The sequence below is a fragment of the Chroicocephalus ridibundus genome, chromosome 10 (assembly GCF_963924245.1).
Source record: "Chroicocephalus ridibundus chromosome 10, bChrRid1.1, whole genome shotgun sequence".
Lineage (NCBI taxonomy): Eukaryota > Metazoa > Chordata > Aves > Charadriiformes > Laridae > Chroicocephalus > Chroicocephalus ridibundus.
The window spans coordinates 9765871-9783470 of NC_086293.1; positions in this window are offsets into that span (position 1 = coordinate 9765871).

The following is a 17600-nucleotide window of genomic DNA, read 5'->3' on the forward strand; positions in this document are numbered from 1 at the left end:
ACGAGTACTCCTGCTGACAACTTTTGACACTTTTCTCAGTCATGGTCTGAAGAATTTAAGGGCTAGCGATAATAACAATAATTTAAAGTTCAGTAATAATGATACTCAAAGTGTGCTGTTATTATTTCAATTGCATCTACTTAAACTTTTTTTTTTTATTTTTGTGACACCCACAAGCATTTGGTTTTGTTGTGTTGTTTTTTTAATAAAAGAGTATGTTAAATGCACACATTGTGAAACTCTTTTACGTAAAAAGGACTATACTTGCTCTGTAAGCTATTCCTGGGAATGAATACATTTTTCTTAAAATTTATTTTTCTCTGAGTACTTTGAGACCTCCAGGAGCATTAAACCAAGAAGTGGTCATTAAGAATATCTGCTTGATTTCGCTGTTCCAACAGTAACCACATGGGAAGAAGTTAACATACATTGTGGACTTTAACCTCTAGCCCTCTATCCAAAGCTGGGCTAACGCAAAGGGACAGAATGGAGATGGTCCGTGCACTGGAGCTGCAGTGGCTGGGCTGGCTCTTGGAGAGCATCTCACCCCCCTCGCGCTTGGAGACCATCTCACCCCAGCTCGCTCTTGGAGAGCATCTCACCCCGCTCGCTCTTGGAGACCATCTCACCCAACTCACTCTTAGAGACCATCTCACCCTGCTCTCTCTTGGAGACCATCTCACCCTGCTCGCTCTTAGAACCATCTCGCCCCGCTTGCTTTTGGAGACCATCAAAGGCCAGAGCTGGGCATTGGTGGATGCTGCAGCAAAACTGGGACAATTTGCAGGTCCTTGGGTAAAGCTTTCTCTGAACGTTTCAAAACCCACTCCAAGCACTGATCACTTGCTGCCACGTGAGCCCAAAGGCAGCAGCCCTTGTCTGTGACCTGGAAAAAAGCATTGCTTTATTGAAACAAAAAAAAACTAAACAAAGTGTGCTACTACAAAAAAATAGCACCACTCAGTATTATTTTAGTCAAGAGTCTGAAATAGCAAGAGATACATCTAGGAAATAAACCAAGCCAGATTCATTCTAAGGTACTAGTCACCGGGGTTGTTCACCCAGCTCTGTTCTTCTCTCAAATCTCCGCCACTCCTAGCAGAGAACGCAGAATGTGGTAAAAAGTGTTTGCTTTCTGTCACTAAAGATCTGAACTATTATTTTCCTAACAGCGTTTGAGCCTCCTGTGTCCCCAGGAATGTGTTATTCCAGCTAAGCATATGGTTGCTATAACTACCAGCCTACTTTGCCTCTCACACACTCTTCAATATGGCATATATGCCTGATCTAGCAAAGAGCTTTGCACATAAATTCATACCTCCTCCATTATATTTTATCTTTCTACTTGCTGTTCAAAATTATAGTGGCTTATTGGTTACTTGCTGCACAGAATATATATATTATTTTTTTTCTTTTTTTCATTTATTTCAGATTGTATGACGTAGGATTAAATCGGGGGATAAAGTTAGGGAATAAATCAGACATTATGACCTAGAAGTAAATGAATAATAAATTACAGAATAAATCAGACATTAAGACATCAGCACTGCTCTATCATCTTTGCATGAAAAAACGTGGAATGAATGTTGTTGGATTCTTTTGTTTGGGTAATAGTCCAAAGGAAAAAGGCACATTTGCAAATACCAAATCCTGTTGCGCTTTGCACATAATTTAAAGATCTGAAAAAGAAAGAATCCTTTGATTTTCAGGAAAGAGAGAGAAAATTACTACCAATAGCAAGCCTAATTTGAGTTACTAACTGGGCTCCGGTGAAGCATTCCTTGGGTTTGCTGCTTTGTCAGATTCAGTTTTTACCCGCCAGTAAAAGCACTAGGAACATTTTCAAAAGAAAACCCCCAAAAACCAAATAGCAGTTACTCATCTGATTAGTCACCAAGGGCACCATGCTAGCAGTATTTACATGAATTCTCCACACATGAATAATTTTGAGGTTTTTCCAGACTGTCGTAGAGTTAATTCATCATCCTCTGCATTGTTTGTTCCAGAACTTTGTTTATCACTGGCTGAGGTTTCTCCGGATTGGATTTGCACCTATCACTAGGTATTTGTAAAAATATTGACAAATCACAGACATCTTTCAGATTTGAGTGATTGCACAGCCAAATGCTGATCATAGAATCACGGAATGGTTTGGGTGGGAAGGGACCTTAAAAACCACCCAGTGCCACCCCCTGCCCTGGGCAGGGACACCTCCCACCAGCCCAGGCTGCTCCAAGCCCCGTCCAACCTGGCCTTGAACCCCTCCAGGGATGGGGCAGCCACAGCTTCTCTGGGCAACCTGGGCCAGGGGCTCACCGCCCTCAGGGTAAAACATTTCTCCCTTTTATCTAGTCTAAATCTCCCCTCTTTTAATTTAAAGCCGTTGCACTGCCCCTTCTCCTCCTCTCACAGCAGGCCCTGCTAAACAGTCCCCATCCTTCCTGATACTTTAACATTCACTGTTTTACTATTTAAAAGTTTTTGTTGTCAATCTGTGCTGTCTGACTCACGCAGCCAGTAGCGCACGGTGAGCAGCGAGCAGAGACGGAGACGGGCTGATGGCCCTGCTGGGTGCTGCCCTGTGTGGGCATGGCTTGGATGTGGGATGGCCATGGATGTGGGCATCGCAATGTGGGCATGGATGTGAGCACGGACATGGGCATACACATGGATATTTCAGTGGACACTGGTGAGGAGTGAGGGCGTGAGTAGGATTCAGGAGACGTTTGTACCTGTGATGTGAATGGGGGCAGGCTCCGTCAGTTGGTACCTCACCTGCTGTGTCTCCGTCCGTGCCGGGTGCTCCTGGCTGCCTGTGGGTTTGTGCGGAATTGTCTCATCTCCAGCTCCTTTCCAGTTGACTTGAAACACTGGCCACTGTTCCACCTGTAGCGGCTGGACCTTGCCCGGCCTCAGGGGTTTGAAGCCCCAGCCAAGTCTTTAGCAGCATCTAGGAAAACGTATAGAAAAATATGCACTTTTCCCAGATGCCAGCAATCTTTCCCTGGGGACATGAGTTCCTTTGCCCGGTAAAATCGAATTGTTGTTGATGAAAAGCCGTGCTCTGATATGATGGTGATGATCATCTCAGCCTCTGCCCTAACACAGCTTTGACCTTTTGCGGAGTTAGTGGGTGTCAGTATTTCCTCAGTTAGTTGCACGTACATTGTGGCTCCATAATTTCCTGCCCATTTGTTGATACTGGCGGTATGTTTCTGCTCATCTCAAAATAGAAACACATGATACAACCTAACAATTTAACCTTAAAATTGTGGAAGAAAAAAATAGTTAAAAGCAAACCCTCTCTTTCAGAGGTTTCAGCTATGTTAATATATTAACTTTAGAAATAGTAGCTGGATAAATAATGACATTAATGAGCTTAAGAGGGGATAACATTGGCCCAAAAATGTGGGTTGCTTTCCTCCTTTTTCTGTTTTTCCCCTTAATTAGACATGATTGAATACCGTGATTTTCTAAACAGATTCATTATTTCCTCCATCACTCTATATTGCTAATGGTCTTGTCCAGACGCTTTCTCAGAAGGACATGAAAATGCAGACCTTTTTCCTTGAAAAGACGGCGGGATCAGGTCAGCCGTGAGTACGGGGCGGCTCCGGGTGTTCCTCTGGGAGGACACATCCCCAGGGTGCTCCATGGCCCCGGCTCTGACCCGGGTGCAGACTCCGGTTTCTCCAAGGTGCTGTAAAGCTGCTGTTGAAGTTGGGTCAGGCTGGTTTTGCGTTATTCTCCTCTGTGTGTTTAATGGTCAGCTTTGCTCCGTACCGGCCGGGGGACGAGGGGCAGGAGACCCGACCTGGGGGGGAAGACGCTGATGGGGGGCCCTGCCCCACGTCTGAGCCCCTGGACGGAGTGAACAAACCCTGCCGTTACCCACCGGGTGTGCACAATCTTTGTGCTTCTACATGGATCACTCTTAAAAAAACCAAGCTCCAGCTGGTTTGGGAAAAGAACCCAATTTAAGCAGCAGTGTCACAGGCCATCTCGGGATGACACATCGAGAATCGGGAGTTTGTACCTCCAGATAGATCCGGTACAAATGAGCAGCTTGTTAATATGTGAAACTCTCAGAAATAAAGATGTCAATGTGGAATAACACCTACTAGGAGCGATTATTGTGACAGGAGAGTCATTTGAAAGCATTCCGCGCACCTCGTGTCTCTGCGGTTTCACTTGTTTGCTGGCGCGCAGGTTGGGAGCGGAGCTGTCAGGGCTGTCAGAGCACGGCAGCTGCGCCGCCGCCAACCTTCGTGATGCTCGGCGAAGCGTGCGATCGGAATTACACAACATGAATGCTGTCTTTCTTGGGATACGTAAATAAACGCATGAAGACTGCCTTTATGTGTAATTCACTTGTTCCTAATAATGTTTTTTGTGTGGAGGATAATAAAGTGTAATCATTGTTAAATTCATAAATGAAGTTAATCCCTGGTATCTGTCATAAATAGGAAAGATTTTGAAAGCTGCCGAATCCAATGCTTGAAACTGGAAGGGAATCTTCTCTAAAGGCTTAGACCGACCCTGAGGACTCGGCCCCAAGTTGGGCGAAGTGGCAGCAGGCAGCGATGGGGTTCCTGCACGCTTTGCTAAACGGGGCCTGGGGACCCCATTGGAATCCGTTGGTCTTCCCACGACAGCAAGAATGCCTGGCCCTTCACAGCACTGTTTGATTTGCAGTGAAGATTTGTTATGTGCCTATTCCTAGCCATTAATAAAAAAAAAACCTGTAGTAAGCTGAACAGTAATATTTTCAACTGTTTCGCTTACCGTTTTTAATTGCTAAGCCACAAATATCCAGATGGCCACAGATACAAACTGAACCAACTGGAGCAATTAGAAGCCCCTGATACCCTGTAGACTCCTGTTCAGAATAAATCCCAGCCCTCCGAGGCTGAAAGCAGGTGGCTCACTTTCTTCTCATAATTTTTCATTTTTGTTTACCTCTGTATTCTCAGAGTCAGGCCAGAAGTGAAATTGGGCAAGCCAGAAACATCATTGGGAAATATGGTCTAGGAAAAAGGGATTCATGAGACTTGTCCTCTCCTTGCGTCATTTGGGTGTACACATGCTAATGAACTCGGTAACATTTAAAAAGCTTCCTCTAGTGAGTAAGTTACCGATGGGAACACATGTGTAAATGTGAGCTGCTGCCTGCTCGGAGGTGATGTGGTCTTCGGGGTCTCCAAGGCCTCTTCACTTTGGTCTCCTCCACGGGGGCTGGAGCCAGCCGGGGGGGGTTGTTCAGCTGCCCACGCTAAACCCGTCTCTGCCCTTCTGGGCATCCTGTGTCCAGTCTTGGCCTCGGTGGTGTAACTCTGCTGCTTGTCGTAAAAGTCTGTGAGTGTCAACAAAACTTCATGCAGTTGTTAAATCTGAACACACAGCACTTTGAGGAATTGCTTAATGATTCAGTGAAGACCATAAAGGCAAAAATTTGCTAGTAGTTTACTGAAATCAATTACCTGTCAGTTGTTTTCTTTTCAATTTACATTTACAGATACTGTATTCTGAAACTGATTCAGATGCTGAAGGAATTAAATGAGCTGGGACTTTGTACACTAGCCAGAGGGGAAGTCTCGTATTGTGCAAAATTAGCATTGCAATGGCAAAGGTTTTTTCAAGTTAATCAAGTTATCATCAGTTAAATGCAGATGACTGAATGTATACAGTAGTATTTGGCTTTCACTAAAAACTCTTCCTTTCTCTCCCAGATACCGAAGGAGATAATCTCCACATTGCTGTTACAACAGATCTTGCTGTAATGAGTATGTGTGTCGTTAAATCCCAGCATATACACGTATGTGTATGTATATTTATGTATGTACACACATATCCGTACCGAGGACCTACACTTCGATATTCTCTGTGTGAGTAGGTACCCACGTATTCATGTAGATTATCAGAGAAACATCAGGAATCTACAATTAAGTGAAAGTACAAGTCTTTCCCTGGCTGTTATTTATTGTTTATCATTTTGCAATACTAAAACAACAGACTGTTGCACGCAGGAGGAGCAGCAGAAATTGTTGCTGGACATGGAGCATTTTCCTGCCATAGATAGAATAGATTTCCTGCCAATAATAGAATCACAGAATGGTTTGGGTGGGAAGGGACCTTAAAGCCCACCCAGTGCCACCCCCCTGTCCTGGGCAGGGACACCTCCCACCAGACCAGGGTGCTCCAAGCCCCGTCCAACCTGGCCTTGAACCCCTCCAGGGATGGGGTGTCCCATGGGGTCCCAGTGCCAGGAGCCGTGGCTGACACTGAGCAAAGGCCCAGCCGGGGTCTGCTCTGAAAGCCCCTGAAGCACTGGCCAGTGCTGGACCGTGGCAATGGAGCTGGGCGGCTGGCACTGTCCGTGGCGTAGGAAATTGATGTCCAGGAGCCTAAAACTCTGGCGCTTTACGTATATCTCACCATGGAGACCCAGGAACCCAAACGGCCGGTGTTGATGGAACAGCTGGGTATTTGTATTTGCTGGAAATGTGGCCCTGGCTGTGGAAAGCCCTGGCCGTGGAAAGCCCTGGCCTTGGCCTTGCTCCATCTGCAGAAGGTGGTGGTCACCCAGCAGGTCACCCAGCACGGCAGAAAAGCTCTGGTCGCCTGCCCGCTGCTCGGAGCGCTCACCTAAGCTGGGAGCAGACAGGGGTCCCATTCTTTTCTCCAAAGGTTGTTTAGTATTTCATCTGTGGCTCTTTAATATAAAATGCGTGAATGGCCAGAAAATCATATTAATTTTCACTCCTTTTTCTGGCCCAGTGACTATCTAATTAATCATGTCAGCAGTTCTCCATAGCAACAACTGGTACAAAATGCGATTGGCTTGTTTCGGTTTACTGTGTAGATGTTGGACCAGTTTTAAGATGAAAAAAGAAATCAGATTTTGCATGGCTTTGATGAAGAAGATGTATTTTTTCATCCCCCTCCTGAGTACATAAAAAGTGTCTTTTTTTTCCTCACTATAGATTAGATTCCTAACCAGCTGATGGATGATTTCGTGGTTACGGTGATGAAGACTGAAAATTACATGATCAAAATAGTTGGGTTGAACTCTACCAAAAAAATATCTGAACCCAGATCTAGATTATCATCTGATCTGATGATCTGATGAATATTATCTGAAAACCATAATATTAACTGTACTCTTTCCATATGACCACAAAAGATTAACAAAACCCAGGTCCGCTTGGGAACTCCTAGAGTAACCTCAAAAGACCTAGGAGAATACTCGAGGTTGGTATTTCAGCCCCGTTGAGTATCTACAACCTCTAAAAACATATATTGTAGCAATAAAAAGAGCTATAATAAAGCTATATACCTATTTACATGGGTTCATTGTAGAATCCCCATGAATTTTATACACATCAAAGAACATATTTGCTATTTGCCACTGGGACACCATTGTTGTTGTTGTTGTTATTATTATTATTTTTATTATCATCTTCAGTTCAGAACTCCCAGCCATCGCCTTGCTTTCATTGCTGTCCCTTCTTTTCTTCATGCCCCTTTATACCTGGCAGCAGATGAGCACTTGCTGCACAGCGTTATGGACATCACTTTTTTTCCAAAGACCTTAGGATCTAACCCAGCACTTTAAACGCTTCTCACTGAAATTATAGGATCCGTTGAAGATTAAGTGAGATGCCTAAATACTGTTATAATGCTTTAGCAATTACTGTTCTCGCAAGACTGCACTGTGTAAGTCTAGAAGGCAACACGGAATTAGAGTCGGACAGCGAAGAGGAATGGATGCAACAGAAGTAGACAAGCTATTAATGTCCGTATTAATATTTATATTTCCACTTATTTCCATAAGTAATCTTACTCACTTGGTTATAGTTCTTAAGAAGTGTATTAATAGTTACTGTAAAAAAGTAACTTCACCCTGAAATAGATAATTTAAAACTGATTTAGTTGGGATGCTGATATTAATGGCTTGGCTGTCGTGAAACAGTCTGAGGAGCGAAGAGCTTGAGGTACCAATACCCTTCCTTAATATTAACAAAGAAAACTTATAATATTACTATTTTCTGTGGGAAACTTTTCATGTGAATATGCCTATTGTGGGCCTTTGGAAGAGAAATGAAGTACAGTTGGCACAATTGCACATGTCAGGTACCGTTGACTCCAGATAATGTCAGTTTCTGGAGTCTGTCACCAAAAAACATTTGCAAGAAAAAGCAGTGGCCGGGTTTTCCTGCGGTGGGCAGGAGCCTGGTTGAACTGTGTCACAGGAGCAGGGGGATACTTAGGGATCCTTCGGTGTTTCTGGGCTCCCAGTGCGGCTTCTCTTCTCCAGGCTGAACCCCCCCAGCTCTCTCAGCCTGTCCTCCCAGCAGAGGGGCTCCAGCCCTCCCAGCATCTCCGGGGCCTCCTCTGGCCCCGCTCCAACAGCTCCGTGTCCTTCTGCTGTTGGTGCCCAGAGCTGGAGGCAGCCCTGCAGGGGGGTCTCCCCAGAGCGGAGCAGAGGGGCAGAATCCCCCCCTCGCCCTGCTGCCCACGCTGCTGGGGATGCAGCCCAGGCTGCGGGGGGTTTCTGGGCTGCCAGCGCATATTGCCAGCTCATGTTGAGCTTCTCATCCACCAGCACCCCCAGGTCCTTCTCCTCAGGGCTGCTCTCCCTGCACCCGCTGGTTCTGCAGGGACAAACACCCCCGCTTCGGTCGGCATGTCCAAACGGAACCGTCCCACACTGCTGTTGGTGTGGGCATCAGGGGCTTGTGGAACTGGAGTGTGTAACCATGCTCGGTGCTATTTATTTCATCTCAGGTGATGAATAACATCTCAGGAAGGGAATTGGAAACTGAGGTCATTTTCTCAGCAGAAAAGGCAGGCGTACCTGGCTAAATAACACTCCTAGCTGCTGTATAACCTTTGGAAATACATTTTACAAGTCACAGCTATGAAGAAGCACGAAGAGGTTTTCCCTTGTTTCTCTATCCCCTGTTGCATAGTGCTTCTGGCTGCAAAGGAATAATCCTCATCTACGCAAAACTAATATGAGCTTCTCAGAGACAGCACATTAATCTCCTGACATTTATACAGCCATCTCAAAGGCCTTGGAAAATTGAAGTCCACGTAGAAAAAAAAAAAAAAGCTGTATTCAATTAGTCTGAATTTGAGCGTTAGTGCCAGCTGAACTGCGATGCCATTGTGGCTGCAGCTCCGTCCTCCCGGGACAGCCCCAGGGGGACAGCCCGCAGCCGGCATCCTCCCCATGCTCCTCACCCAGGGCACCCGCGTCTGGACCAGCCCCTGTAACCCCCCCATCCCACCCCGCCACTCGTTATGTGGACAGACGGTGTTCACTTCAGGTATATCTCGTAAGTAATCGAAAGGAAATTGCTGAGTTTGTGTTTCTGTCCCCCCACCACGCCCCTGGCATTTCAGTTTCTGGAAGCGTTTCCCTGTGAGCTTTGTGACCTTTGCTGCCGCCGGGGCAGTGTCCTTGTCAGGACGGCATCTCTGCCTCCGGCACACAGGCCAGCAGCCGCCGCTGCTCTGGCCCTCGAGAAAGGCAGTGTTAAGTAGCTTTTTTTGTCACCAGCAACTGTTATATATTTATATACACGCATGCATATGTACAGGCGTATCTATATTTTTATATATCATAGAATCACGGAATGGTTTGGGTTGGGAGGAACCTTAAAGCCCACCCAGTGCCACCCCCTGCCCTGGGCAGGGACACCTCCCACCAGACCAGGCTGCTCCAAGCCCCGTCCAACCTGGCCTTGAACCCCTCCAGGGATGGGGCAGCCACAGCTTCTCTGGGCAACCTGGGCCAGGGGCTCACCACCCTCACAGCAGAGAATTTCTTCCTCAGATCTCATCTAAATCTCCCCTCTTCCAGTGTGAAACCATTCCCCCTCGTCCCATGTCTCCCCTCCCTGATCCAGAGTCCCTTCCCAGCTTTCCTGGAGCCCCTTTAGGGACTGGAAGGGGCTCCAAGGTCTCCCTGGAGCCTTCTCTTCTCCAGGCTGAACCCCCGCAACTCTCTCAGCCTGTCCTCCCAGCAGAGGTGGGAGGTGGGCCACCAAACCAGCCCCAGCCCTCTCACAGCTCCTTGCCGGGCCAGGCTCTCCTGGGCTGGTCCTGCGGGGATGGCTGCTCCTGCCGGTGCTCCTCCCCAGGACAGAGCCCTCTCCTCGCCTCCGGGAACATTCCGGCTTGACTTCCAACAGCGTGAGGCAGAGAATCTATCACTCCCCTGTCAGGTTGTTCCCGTGGCTAATTACCTCCTTTGTTAATGATCTTTAACTAGGAGCTAAACTTGTCACCCCACAATTATATAAGCAGATCCTTTTTCTTATACTGAATCTATATGTTACAACAAAAGCCCCTTTCTTCAAGGAGGCCTAGGAAAGAATTGGGGAGAGGCAGGTTATGCACAAGCATGTGATAATCTGGGTAGACATTAACAGGCAGCCGTCAGCCGAACAGAAACACCCCTTTTTACAGGTGGGCTAGGAGAGAGAAGAAAAGTCGCCTGAGCCAACCCAATGTACTTGGGTCTCCAGGGCACATCCTACCCCATCACGCTCCAATTTCTACAGCTACAGAGCTCGACTTTACTGCACCCACTGTAATGGCCCAGCACCCCTCTACTCACCGCAGTCACGGAATCGTAGAATCACAGAATGGTTTGGGTGGGAATGGAATGGCCAGTCAGTGCTGGGTGTCGCGGTGCAGGAGGGTTCCGTGCTTTGGGCACACACGGGATTTTTGCTCTCACCACAGGTCAAAATAGCACTGCGTGCCAGCACCTTGCCACCATGTCCCACAGCATCTCAGTGAGAATAAGCCTCAGGGGAACAGCTTTGTTTAGGTTCCAATGTATATCCCAAAGGACGTTATAGGACAATACAGAGCAATGCAGGACCAGATCTTCCACTGGTGCACATGTAATACACCCGTTGACTTCAATCAAAGCAATGGTTACTGGAGAAACCCCATAGAGAGACCTACCAGTAACTGATCATGCTCATCGTAGTCGAAAAGTAACTAAATCAAACTAGCATTCTCATTGTAGATTAGTTTAAACAGGAGACATGGAAACAGCCGAGTCTGTTATTTCAGGTAGTCTGTATCCCAAATAAAAGCCATTTGACGTATTTGCCACATACACATTTAGATTTAAAATAGTGTCTGCAGCTTGGAGGTACACCATAAGAAAACGGCCTTGCTGTTTTCCTTGGACGAAAACTTTCTTATTGAGTCCTTACTTTGCCTGAACCACCCTCAGAAGAATAAACGTCAGCCCTTATTCTCTAGTAGCTCTTCTGCTCTTCTCGCTGGGATGGGTCTGCAGAAAAGGTGTGTTACAGTGGGATAGCCACCATCGCGCCAGCCCGTGGAAAGAATCTATTTGGAAATAGGGTCGTGGAGATGAGCGAAGCCCGAAGAGGCAAGGGAAGCTCAGACTGAAGGCCGCGGCTTTGTTGTTTATCGCGACTCTTGTACCTGAACACCATGGGGAATCCCAGAGCAGTGGCTGGTCTGTGAGTGGTCTGATCTCTCTGTGATTTCAGGTAGCTGAGCCAAGTGGAAATGGCTCGTTGTGGATTGCCGGTTTATTAAATACCGAACTTCTCTGCCTTCTAAGGCCAGCTTAGCAAGAGCGTTTACATCCAAATGTCATTGGATCAGTTAAAACTGGTTAGGATGTGACTAGACAGAGCCATTGCGATCCTTGAGTACGCCTACCCACACAAAGTGGCATGAACTGATGCGATTTCGCGCTGTGCTCCGTCAGCTCAGCTCCCACGGGGGCAGGGGCAGGCAGGTCTCCGAGCCTGGTTTCCAGCCAGGATCTGTTCTTGGCAGCGTCATCTGATAATCTTAATTTATACAGCTAATTCTGGCTGGGAATCTAACTGTTTGTTGTACATCAGTTAGACTTAGTATCACAGTGCGAAGCAGGCAAAGGGCATCGTCCCCTCTGTTTTACATGGAAGTGCCTTGTTGCAGCTGTAGGTCTGCTCCCGCTTGCACTCAGCCTGGGGAAAAGCCGCAGCATGGCCAAAATCTCTGACACAGATTTAATCCAGCATTGCCCTTCCTTCTCTGTCCTTCTGTTTTGCGCAATGGAGGGTTTGCCTGGGTAAGTCTTTTTCACATGGAAATCTGGAATGCTTTCTGTGTGTTGCTGTGTATTTCTGTATACCTTGCTGGTTTTGTCTGCGCAGCCCCGTAGCCAGGGTGGATGGGTCCATGTGGTCAGCGAGGGCTGGCGGGGAGCAGGTTCTGGGTGCACGGTCCTGCACTGTGCCCCGGCCGTCGCTCTGCCGATGTGTCGTGCACCACCAGCGTCCCTCTGCCACTCTTCCTCGCTCACCATCAGTTTCGGAAGACATGGGCATGTCTCTTTTCTCCAGCCGCAGAATAAATGCAGCCCTGTGCTTGCAGCTGCCAGCATGTCCCCGGGAGGGCCATCAGGGTGTCCCTCAGCCCCCGGCCAGGCCCCGTGGGTACCCGGGTCAGGCTCCATCTCCTCCTCAGGGCTCCTCCTCTCGATTCTCCCCATGGGCAGCGATTGTCCCTCAGCTCAGGTGGCACAAAGGCAGGCTCAGGGAGGCTGAACATCTCCTTTACATCCAGCCAGGACCAATATTTTTACTTTTGGAAAGGAAACGGTGGGGTTTGCCACTCCGTGGCATTCAGCACCCGCAGCCTGGGTGCTGCTGACGAAACCACCTGCTCCACCTTTCCAGAGGCCAGTACTGAAATAAACACCGGGACCGGAGCATCCCGGGCTGCCAGCGTGGGGCTGCCACGGCTGCCGGGAGCGGGGCCGTGCCATGGCTGAGCCCCGGGAACCCGCCAGCCGCTCGGTGCAGCTCCGGCAAGAGAATTAGTGGGATTTGTAGCGGTGCCTTAATCTTATTTAGAAAGTAGATTACTCCCACTTCATTTTAAGGAAGGGGAGGAATAGAGCAATTTACATGTGTTTGTGTATTTAGTGTGAATTACGCGAGGAGGAGAACATCCCTCTCGGCCTTCTGCGCACACGACCTGCGTTTTGTGCCAGAATTCACTGCAGGGGGAGGCCCTCCCTAAAATACAGGATCATTCAAAACAGAGTCTCCTCCTTCTCTCAGGTATATCAGTTTACCTTTCCAAATACATTTTAGCTCATAATGGGACAAACCCATCCATTTGATTATTGTCAGGCTTCTGCTGGACTCTTTCATCCCTGAAATCTCTTTTTTAAGCCTGGAGCAGCCTGTGCACTAGCTGTAAATGCCAAGTTTTTCACACGAAGTCTTGGCAGAATCGCTTTGCTTAAAAATATGTGTTTGCATTTATTAAAACAAGGAAGTGCTGTGAAATCTTTGTTTAGTTAGGTTATGAAGTATTTGCTTATTTTGTCCCGTATTTGTGCAGCTGCCGATATTACATATTCATAGTTGTGGCTCAGACCAGCTTGTGTCATTCGAATAAGTAATGCTGGTAAATTTAATTAAAGAAGTTAATATTGTTTTTGTCGTGATCGGACACGGTTGTTCCACCAACGCTGCAGGGAGGAAGCTGGTTCCAGGCTCACAGGGGAGCCGAGGGACCGTGAGGCCGACGGCAGCGGAGGAAGAGCACGGTGAGACCCCTGTCCCACGGCCGGTGGCCACTGCGTCCATCCAGAGGGAGACACGAGCGTGTGGAACACCCGGCGCTGACAAATGTCAGGATGCTTTTATTGCCTTGGCATACGAAAAGTGGGTACCTATTACCCCAGCATGCATTTCCATAATGATTTCTTCAAGCAGTTTGCCGACAAGGTGTGAGGAATTGGCTGTGGTCCTAAGACAAATGGCAAAGCCCTGTGATCTCTAATCCCAGTTTGTGAGCGGTTTATAAACTGCAGCCACCTTTAGTATATCAGATGTATTTCATTTCTGAGGGTTGTAATTGCGGTAAATAATTCGTTGGATTTATGCAGGTAAACCTGCGTTTGGAGTGTTCAGGGGGAAAGAAAAGGAGAAAGTAGGAAACCCAGCCTGTTCTCGCTGGCTTTGTTTGCCGTGCAGACTCACTGACTCAGGGATGGACTGTCTCTCGTTCGGCCTTTTAATGACACGTACCAGACTGGTGGTCAAACGAGGCTGAGAAATAGAGGCTAAAGCCTAGAAGCAAGGATTTGTATTGCCTTGGAAGAGTGTTGAATTGGTCCAGGGAGCAGAATCTGGAAATCTCTGTTCACAGAATAAAAATTCAGCACTTTTTATTCCTCCTGTATCTTCTTTGGGTAGAGAGCGTAGAGTTGTGTCTTGCCCAGTAAGACAGCTTGGGGAGTCAGATGCTTTCTTAGCAAGGTCACTTCTTTGGGCTAATAAAAATCATTACTCTCTAAATGAGTCTGGTTTGCTGGCTTTGATACGGGCTGAAGAGCAGTGCACACACCTCCTCGCCTAGGGGGAGCCAAGGCAGGCTGGAGGCTGGAGTGAAGTATGTCTTTGCGTATGAAGAAATATCAAGGGTATCGATGCCACGATTAGGGACATTATATGCTTGATAAATAACCCCTGGGGGTGCATACAGGAAACTCTTCTCTGTAAAGTCAAATTCAGATTAGGGAAAAAAGGGGCACGGCTCTTGGTGAATTGTTTGTGTGGTTGTCTCCAACACTTCCCTTGGACACAGTTTCTTTTACAAAATTGGATAGAGTGGCTTAGCAGGCATAAAAGTAACTCAAAGCAAAGTTGAATCAAATTCACAAGCAGAAAACAACCACCTCAAAGGCTTAAAATATAACCACAAAAGGCCTTCTGGCTTTATAGCAGTATAATGGAGAGCATGTAATAATCCAGTGACAGCATGACCAAAATAATACACATTTAAAACAAAGGAGAGAGAATGAGCGAAAAGAAAGAAAAAATTTTGAGATAAGAGACTTTACAATCATTGCCTGTTGTTTTTGTTGCCGCGGTTGTTTTCCTCCTAGTACCATTAAATTATGTTTATACTGGATTATCATAAGGAAAAAGGTATCATAAAGTTTTATGATGAGAGTCTTTGAGGGGATAAGTATTTGCAGGAGGCTGCTGTTGACTGTCTGAGCAATTCATTTCCCGGCGGTTGTCTAAGGGGACCTGCTGATAGAATTGCTGCTGTAGGAGGATGTCAGGGAAGTCATTTCGGGGAGGACGGGCAAGGTGATACCGCCAGGAGTGACAACCTCTCATTCTGGGTGAGAGCATAATTCATGTTCACCTTACGACCTGACCTCATCGAAGTGATGTAGCTATAAATTATTAGGAAGATTGATCTACCTGTGAGCTTTACTGATCGCTTGCCCAGGAGTTGTAGGCACTATCACAGTGAGGCCCCGAAACACTTTCTGCGAGCTGTTGTAAAAGCCGTTGTAAAAAATAACTGGCGGTTCTCCATCAGTCATCCATGGCCAATAACAAGTTTCTTATCGCAGGACTCTATTTACTGGTCAGCTCAGGCTCCCTTGTGAATGATCAAAGATCCCTGCAAGGTCACAGTGGGGTAATTGAGAATTACTGCTCAACAAAGACCTACCCTCTGCTGTGCCTCAAAGGTGGATATTGCTCTTTAAAGCATGCATCGTCATGATCAATCATATGATAAAATACACGACACTCAGCTTCCTAATACCCTTGAGATTATCAATAATTGAAGATTGATTTGGCTGTCCTTGTCCTAATGTCTCTTCTCCTTCCAGTCTTGCCGCAGAGGGAGATGCACCTTCAAGCAACTTCCAGTGGTGCAGCTTGGCGGGGATACAAAATGCTGATTTTAGGGGCCAGTTCTCTGCACCACTTGGAAGAGATGAAAATTAAAGACTAGAAGCCATAAGGGTTTTTGTCTTGAATCCAAATACATATGATTGTTCTGCCCGGGAGCAAATGGGACAGTAGTTCTGCATAGGGACAGCCTGGCAGAGAGCAGCCAGGCTCCAGCAGGGATGCTTCACGGGTGGACGAGCCCTTCCCGCGGGGACCTGCGCGTTAACACCAGTGGCTGTTTTCCTCCCAGGACCCCACCACGATCCCAGCAGTTAGCACCTGAGATTGACATGAAATGGGCCGATCTACTATTTCTTTGAAGAGCGAACGTGCAGCACGAGACGTTGACTGAGAGATGGATTAATTGTCCCAGGTTTTGTAGTCCAGATTTTGACCCAAAGGTAGATCCCCAAGGTAGGAACAGACTCCTTTGAGGAGAGAGGAAGGAGTGGCTTCTTCAATAATAAATACAATCTGAAGGCAATAGTGGGACCAAAAGGTTGAACAAATTTGGCAATGTTTTTAAAGGCAGCACCTATCTTCCAAAGATGCAATCGGGCCCAGTTATGTAAATCAACATATTTAGTGATAGTTATCTGTGATGATTAAGAAAATAAATGCAAAGTCGAGTGAACTTTGAACAATACAACTGCCTGGCACATACTGGGATTCATACCTGTAACAAAGCACGTCTATAAGAAGAAAAAGTGATGACCTAGCCTGGTCCTACCTTTGTGTTTCACAGGTAGCATGTATTTTCCTTTCCTTAGCTGGAGATCTTCTGCATTTCATAAGCGGTGGTTAAAAATCTCTTGTCATCAGTTATTCCCATTGCTCCCCATGTTCTCCATTGGGCTGGGACAATCATACGACAAGTGTTAAGGTTAAAAAATTATTTCCATTTATAACACAGGGCCAGCAGCCAAAATCACGCGCCCGGCTCACAGTGATCGGGGCCCTGCGCACGCACCGAGCAAAGTGACAGCCCTTGAATCTCCGAATGTACGGTTAATCCTGACAAAAGATCATAGCTAAAAAGAATTAAGGTTGATTGGCACTGTATGGACTGGGCTTATCCCACCCGAACAGCGATAAAATTCTGTAGCCTGAGCCTTGCGAGCGAGAGTTCCCCGCTCTGTTCATTAATTCAGCAGCGTCCATTTGTTAACGCAGAAGGCATCTCCCAACAGTTCCCCAACTAACCACAAGGATGCTTCGACTTCCATGGAAGTAGGTCCTTGGGCCTGCTCCTTCTCCCACAGGAGCTGCGCTGAAGTCGTTGCATCTTTACTGGTGTCCTTGGCAAAAAAACAGGGCCATCCACACTGGAAGGACATGAGAACAAACTGGGTCGGCTTAAATTTCAGATAAATCCCAGAGTTTAAAGGATCAGACATTAAAGAGAATCTTCTCATAACCTGGTTGTTAAATTTCACTTTGGGGGTAAGAGGGCAGGTTGAAAGCAGCATCACACGTCCCTCAAAAAAAGTCATCATCTAGAATGGTCCCATTATTTCCAGATATCCCCCGTGAGAACCATTGCCACAGACACAAACCTTTTTCTGCGGAGTCCTTCACTGTGCTGAGCTCCTCCAGCTTTAACGAATGATGACTGTAAAAAAAAAAAAGCCTAAAAAATTAAAAATCCCCCTGCAACTGCAAAGACTGTGAACTTAATTTACCAATGCAAACAAGAGACGCCTGCCAAGTTGCCAACATAGTTATCTAATTTGTTGACAAAGAGATCACAGGCAACATTTTATTTAGTTCTATACATCTGCCTTTGTTTGCCGTCCGATCAGGTCTATAATCCAGCCACTTCTGCATCAGGGAAAA